Source organism: Arachis duranensis, chromosome 4 (genome assembly GCF_000817695.3).
Source record: "Arachis duranensis cultivar V14167 chromosome 4, aradu.V14167.gnm2.J7QH, whole genome shotgun sequence".
Classification (NCBI taxonomy): domain Eukaryota; kingdom Viridiplantae; phylum Streptophyta; class Magnoliopsida; order Fabales; family Fabaceae; genus Arachis; species Arachis duranensis.
Window position 1 is genome coordinate 31883750 of NC_029775.3, and position 7742 is coordinate 31891491.

A 7742-nucleotide genomic window follows, 5' to 3' on the forward strand; every position below is an offset into this window, starting at 1 on the left:
AATAAGCTTGAATGCATATCTCTTGGGTCTCTAATCAATGATTCACATCGACTCCCCTCTGAAAATGGGGCATCTGAATCCGAGATTAGAATCTTCGTGGTATAGGCTAGAATCAATTGGCAGTATTCCTGAGATCTGGAAAGTCTAAACCTTGTCTGTGGTATTCCGAGTAGGATCTGGGAAGGGATGACTGTGACGAGCTTCAAACTCGCGACTGTGGAGTGTAGTGACAGACGCAAAAAGATCATTGGATCTTATTCTGACATGATCGAGAACCGACAGCTGATTACCCATGCGATAGCTGTGCCTGGTATTTTTCATCCGAGATGAGAAATCCGACAGTTGATTAGCCGTACAGAAACCATAGAGGACCATTTTCACTGAGAGGACGGGAGGTAGCCATTGACAACGGTGATCCCTAACATACAGCTTGCCATGGAAAGGAGTATGAATGATTAAATGAAGACAGTAGGAAAGCAGAGATTCAGAAGGAATAACGCATCTCCATACGCTTATCTGAAATTCTCACCAATGAATTACATAAGTATCTCTATCTTTATTTTATGTTTATTTATCTTTATTTATCTTTATTTTATGTTTATTTTATGTTTACAAGATGACCATAGCTTGCTTCAAGCCGACAATCTTCGTGGGATCGACCATTACTCACGTAAGGTCTTACTTGGATGACCCAGTGCACTTGCTGGTCAGTTGCACGAAGTTGTGTATCATGATTTCATGTACCAGTCGTATAAACTAAAACGAATAAAAAAACACAATTGATATAGTAGAATAGCATTTAAAATAGCATGTTATAATAAAATTTATTGACTGCTAAAATATCTTGCCAAGCATTGCAAGTGCTATTATTTTATTCACATTTTTTCCATAGTAAGCAAGAAAAATTGAAAAAAAAATTACCACTTGCCCCGTATTATGTTTTTCAAGAGTGATAAAATAAAATAATTCAGAAATTGATATATATTAAATAAAATTAGGAATCCAAAAAAATTTAAACATACACAGCACAAATTTCTTAAGGGTAAAAATAACACTAAAAACAACAAATGAAAAGAGACAAATAGTTATGATGATTGTTTCTTCCCAGATTTCTTGTTCTGAACATGATAGATTCCTTCACTCTAGCATACTCTGCACACATGATGTAAATAAGAAGGCATTTTTTATATCCTAAAATATGATGTTTTATTCTTTCTTTTACTTTTGTCCTATGTTTGATCTTCTTAAAGATATAATCTAAAGTTTTTCTATCTGTACCTTAGCATTCATCCTCTCAACCTCCCCTTGTAGGTCTGCCTCCCTCAGAGATATTGACTATGTGCCCTTCATCTCAGCTCAATTTGCTGCCTTCAATCACCCCGCTCAATTTTCCCGTTCTGAATTTGCCGACATTAATATGTGAAACTCTAAGAATCGCACCTTAATTTGAGTTTGTAGAATCAAACTTCAAAATCATCAAAAACTACTTAATTCACATATGCAGTTTAAACGTTACAATAAAAATATTTAAAGTCCTTAAAATAATAAATAGATATCATTTTATTCCACAAAGTATGTTTAGGAATTCAAACATACACACAATGAAAGTAAAAAAAATAACACCTCATTTAAATTCCTAAAGAAGCCACCTTAAATTATTTAACTTACATTGTGAGTAATTCTTTTTATCAAACTAAGCATTTTCTTAACGACTAACTAATTCATTTTTTTTATACTTGAGTTAAAGGATATTATTTGTTACATTAAAACTATCTAGCCAAAATTTATTTCTGGAGACAATGACAGTCCACTTTCATCATTAGTAGTACTACTAAAAGATAAAAACAATATTTATTATTTACTCTCAGAGCCTATTAATCAAGAACTAATGCAAAATAAAACTGAACCCAAACTTATTATGCAGAGTGTTGTGGAGGAGAAGTCTATATAAGCCAAATCAATCAAGACTGTGACTGAAAGAAGATAGGGAAGTACGTTGTTGCTTTCAAAATCAGCTATATTTCATATTCATATTCTCAGTTATAAAAATAAAATTACACAATTTGAGGGTGTTCTTCCCTTTTGAAATCAGGATTTGAACAAAATTTGACGGCAATTTTTCATTTGAAAATCAGAGCTTGAGCCTACAAATTTAAGATATTAATATATTAAGATACATAGTTAGCTACAACATGCACTTCTTGCTAAAATTAATATGATTCAACATAGACATTTTTTTGGAGAGAAGTCCCAACTTTGAATTTTATATAAATTAGAAATAATTTTAGTGATTGGGTTTCCTTTATTATATTTTAAAATTACCGAGACATGTTCAAACACACATATTGACAGACTCCCATAATTTTTTTCCACCTAAAATTGTATATTTATCATCTGACATCCTATAATTATCCTATCATGCTTAATTTAATTTATTTCATTCCTTATCATCCATTTTATCATTTGGTACAACCTTAAGAAGATCATAGGTACTCAAAAATATAAGTGAATAATTTGCAATAAATAAAGAACACATACCCAGATATGAACATTTGTGATGACAGGATACTGATATTGAAAGGTAGGCACTTGTGCCAGAAAATCCTATAAATAGAGCATAAACCAAACAAAATTTCACCATTGCCATTGATGGAACGAATCGTAACAATAAAACAGCAAATCACATCATCATCTATATAAAAAGAGGAACTTTAAGCATGAAAATTGAATTAGTTGGCAGAAAAACCATTTTTGTTTGGCCAAATAAAATGAACACCTTAAAAATAATGAAAAAAGAAAATGATAAAATACAACATTTCATTTTATTTTTTTTGTTTGATAATTAAAACAAAAAACAGCATTACCCTTGTAAAACCCTGCACAAAACTTTTATTATATTCCTATACTACATTTTTTGAACTTACAAAAACCCTAAAATATGATCTTTTTTTTTTCGATTTTTTTAATCATTAGTTGCATTGCAGCAGTAATAAATGACACCCTGACTAAATCTAGATATATAGTCAAAATGGAGCCAAAAAATGTTTGGAACAGGGTACTCTTTTGTTGATTCGTGGCCGCTTCACATAGCTGCAAGCCTGCAACAATGATAGACACAATTGCAACATCACTATTAAAGCAAACATAGAAAACAAAATCACTTGTAATTAAAATGCAATGAACAAAAACTTGATCTAAAAGAGTAATAATATAATATATGCATGGATGTATATAGATATATAAATGTAGATGCGTGCCTATTGTAGACTCTTGAACCTTGCATTCTCTTAGAGCAGGTGATCCACTTTACCTAACATACCACAACATGGAATACATGAAAATTTTAAGGACCAAATTATCATAAATTCATAATTCAATTGAGTAACTAAAAGAGGGAGAATTATCATCATACTGAAGAAGGAGGGGGACTCAACACATAAAAGAAGTAAGAAAAGTGAAAATTAAAAAAAATATCTTGAAGTTCAAAAAAATGAACGAAAAAATAAAGTTCCTAAATTTCTGATATGACGTATAAAGCTAAAACATTGAAAACAAATTATTAATCAGAATAAGAAAAGAATTAAGAAAAAGTGAAATTAATCCAAAGCAAGATTTTAAACTCAACGTCAGACCACCAAATACTTTGATCATTTTGAAAAGTTGAAATTAGAACTTACCGAAGAAAGAATGTTGCCTGAGATCCCAGTGTAAAGGGTATAGTGCCTTGCATCCTCCCCCTTCTGAACCCTATGTCTCCTACGTTATCTGAACACTCACAAAGAAACAAAATTATGAACAGTTCGCGAGCAAATGCCAAAAGGGAAAAGTTACAATTTTTTCCATATGAATAAGTTCTAAATCATCAGATCACATATATAATTTCATAAACTTATTTTTTATCCGGTTAAAGAAGAAATATATCAATATAAGGGTCATTTGAATAAGATACTACTTGGTCTAATTTAAGTACTATTTTAACCAAAAATCATATCCAAATCTTGATAAGATAATGATGCAGAAAAGATTCATTGATTAATAAAAAAGCAAAAGCCAAACTAAATAATAGCATCATACACTAAAAGAGACATTAACAATCACAAATTAAAACACTTAATTGAAAACAATACCTATGGAGGAACAATTTAAGTAATGAAAGCTGTGAACCACACCTTTGGAAGTCCACTTGTCTTGTGCAACTCACACCTAACCTTGATACCTTTGCCAATTTCAACCACCTGCCATGAAAATTTATTATTTTCCTTACAAAACAAAGTATCATTGAGAATTTGGTAGAGTAATCCGTGCTCATAAATTGTAACAATAGTGCTAGGAGATCGCCATATATAAAAAATCCATAAAAATAAGATAAAATATTCAATTGATTGAGAGAACCTCAATAGCTTTGCCAATTTAAGTTATAAGTGAGTTAAAAACTTACACAGTTGAAAACTGCCTGAGCTCCTGGTCCTGGACATAAAAGAAAACATTTTGTGAACCCTAACCCAGTTGATACAAATGATACAGTTACTGTTTAAACCCCAACTCCAACTCCATATCATCCTACCTAAACCATGAATGCAAAAAGAAGAAAGCCTTTCATATGTGAACGCTAATGGATTAGGGAGAGTGAACGGCACTAAGAATTAATTTCAAAAGCCTTTCAAAATCATTTTAGAGGAGTCACTTTTTAATTTCAAAAGCAAAATTCTAGATTCACTGCCATATTTTTTCAAAGAATTAAAAGCCCTTTGACAACAACATTAACTATAAATTAAAAACTTAATCCATAACGTATATCGAAAAATTAGAATATATTGCATCTTCATCATAAAAACTAAAATGGCTTGACATGATCCTTTAAAATTGTCATCATTGTTCCTAATAGTATGAAAACGAATGTGTTTATATCTCTAGTGTCAATCAGTAGAGGCATTAATAGAATTCAAGTCTACTATGACAGGAATATCTGCTTGGAACTTTAGCATCATTTAGAATGGCAATGGTCAAAATCATGAAGGCTAGAAGTTGAATTTTCATATTAGTTCAATGAGCATGAGGCCAAACTGCAATCAGAAATTAAGAAAACCAACTTGATTAATATTCATTCACTGGTTTTCATAATGAATTACACATTATAATAACATCACTATCCAATTACCACTATTCAGATGGTGATAGATACTGTATAGATCTGAACGCAAACAAAACAAAACAAACTAAATTAATTTATATACAAAGCAAGATCAAATGAGATTATGTTCATGAAGAAATAGGAGAGCAACAAACCGTATAGATCTTCATTCTTTGGAAAAAATTTTGAGGACAAAATTTCTATTTAAGAAGGGAAGATGTAAGAACAAAAAATTTATTAGCCGTTTAATTAGAATAAAGTAATAATTTAATTGTTAGGAATAGGTTGAAAAATCTAGAATATTAACTTGAAAATTTAAAGGTGAGATTTGGATTTAGCGAATTTTTTTCGAATGAAAAAATGTACTTTTCTACGGAAAAATGCTTAAAAGCACGTACAAGTAATTTAGCCGGCAGTACTGGGTTAAGTCTGTCCGGTACTGCGTATGAGAAAATAAAAGCTGCAGAAATAATTTAGAAGTGAAAACTGGAGATATTTTTTAAAGGTTTTGGCACGATGTTGAGCTAAGCAAACCAAACACGCAAATCGGTTGGACCGGACCCAAGTTTAGGTAAAATCCTACTTTTGACGAACTTCAACGGGACATAACTTATTTTTTGGAACTCCAAATTTTATGGAACTTATTTTGAATGAAAATTTGGTCTATGTGGTTTATGTCGTTCGAAGAATGGATGAAAAATAATTTTTAACAAAGAAGTTATGCGCGTTTGAAGTTTGGCATAAAAAACTGAATTTCGTAGCAAAAAAACTTTTTCTAAGAAATTTGAGATATGCGTACATGGACAGTGCATGTGTATGCGAGTCTGTGCCTCTGCTATTGCGTATGCGACACTGGCATGCGTACGTGAAACTGCCCTTTTACACTCACGCATACGCGGTTGATGGCATGCGTACGCAGGAACCCATTTTTGTTTTGAATGCTCATGTATGCGACAATGCCTTTTTTAATGCTCATGCGTACCCATAAACAGGCATGCGTACGCATGACTCCTTTTTTTGCTGAAATTGTAATTTTTGAGTTTTAAAATGCTCTTTTAGCTTTCTAAACCTTCGTAATTGTTAATTTAAACCCCCTAGGTAGTGCTTGGGTTTTGATACTAGTGAGGGTGAGTTGAGTAACTTAAAAGCAGTATTTTTTGTTATGAGTTTAGAGACACTGACTAAAGTTTGTAATGTACTGTGAATGGTATAACTAGAGTGGGTTGGTGGAGTGTTGTATTGAGGATAAATTGAGAATTGAATGTGATTAAGAAATGATGAAGGATTAAGGTTGAGGAATTTGATGAATATGAACAGTGATAACTGTAATTGAATAACATACTTTGATATACTATGATTGGTAAGTCGCTATACGCCTTGATCAAGGATGGTGGTTGGATCCCGCTTGTCGAGGTTACGGCACCAGCGTAAGGGCCGTGGTACTCTCCCACATACATTCAGATGTGAGGACTGAGGCAGTCTCCTGCTCACATAACCTTTTGTGCCAAAAGAGTGAACTAGGACACTATAACTCGAAAGAGTGAGTCGGACACTATATCCCAGAAATGCGCATAAGACTGAGCTGGGCACTATATCCCAGGGTTAAAAGTGAGCTGAGAACTATATCCCAGGGACGTGGTAGAGAGGCAACATTCGAAAGGATGTGTCAGGTTGATAGTTGAATCGACAAGTGATACACAGCCAATAGGACAGACATTCATCATATGTATTTACTATGTGATTCTTTGCTTTGATTAATTGCATTATGCCTAATTGAATAACATGTCTAATTGCTAAATGAATTACTTGTTGTATATCAACTCTTGTTGTGTTTTACTTGTGTTTTGCTGGGATTGAGGAGGATCGGTAGGCAGTGGCAATGGGATCAGCGTAGAGGATAGGTTGGTGGAAGCTGTGGGATAGCGGTGACTATTAGAGTATCCCTTAAGTTAGATAACTGATGAGCGGATATTTTATACGCTTTTTGGGGGTAATTTCATGTAGATTTTAGTATGTTTTAATTAGTTTTTAGTAGAATATTATTAGTTTTTAGGCAAAAATCATATTTCTGGACTTTACTATGAGTGTGTGTATTTTTCTGTGATTTCAGGTATTTTCTGGCTGAAATTGAGGGAGTTGAGCAAAAATCTGACTTAGGCTGAAAAAGGACTGCTGATGCTGTTGGATCCTGACCTCCCTGCACTCGGAATGGATTTTTTAGAGCTACAGGAGTCCAATTGGCGCGCTCTCAACGGCGTTGGAAAGTAGACATCCAGGGCTTTCCAGCAATATATAATAGTCCATACTTTGCGCGAAGATAGACGACGTAACTTGGCGTTGAACGCCAAGTACATGCTGCTGTCTGGAGTTAAACGCCAGAAAAACGTCATGATCCGGAGTTGAACTGCACCAATTATCTTAGTTTACTCATATTCTGTAAACCTAGGTTACTAGTTTACTATTTAAACAACTTTTAGAGACTTATATTGCACCTCATGACATTTTCAGATCTGAATTACATACTTTGTGACGGCATGAGTCTCTAAACTCCATTGTTGGGGGTGAGGAGCTCTGCAGCGTCTCGATGAATTAATGCAATTGTTTCTATTTC

At 33.2% G+C, this 7742-nt stretch overlaps 2 long non-coding RNA genes across 3 annotated transcripts; both read right to left on the bottom strand.

Moving 5' to 3' along the window:
* Nucleotides 1–1046: 1046 nt before the first annotated feature.
* LOC127746484 (uncharacterized) lies at nt 1047–2631 on the bottom strand. Its single transcript, XR_008008121.1, has 3 exons — nt 2539–2631; nt 1279–1397; nt 1047–1152 (listed from the first exon to the last, which is right to left on the bottom strand). It is a non-coding gene; the product is annotated as an uncharacterized LOC127746484 (long non-coding RNA).
* A 238-nt stretch (nt 2632–2869) lies between these two features.
* Nucleotides 2870–4543, bottom strand: LOC107483983 (uncharacterized). 2 transcript variants are annotated; one of them, XR_008008120.1, is made up of 4 exons: nt 4439–4543; nt 4170–4235; nt 3678–3765; nt 2870–3310 (listed from the first exon to the last, which is right to left on the bottom strand). It is a non-coding gene; the product is annotated as an uncharacterized LOC107483983 (long non-coding RNA). The 2 variants fall into 2 exon arrangements; XR_008008119.1 differs by having other exon boundaries at nt 4128–4235.
* Between the last annotated feature and the right edge of the window lie 3199 nt (nt 4544–7742).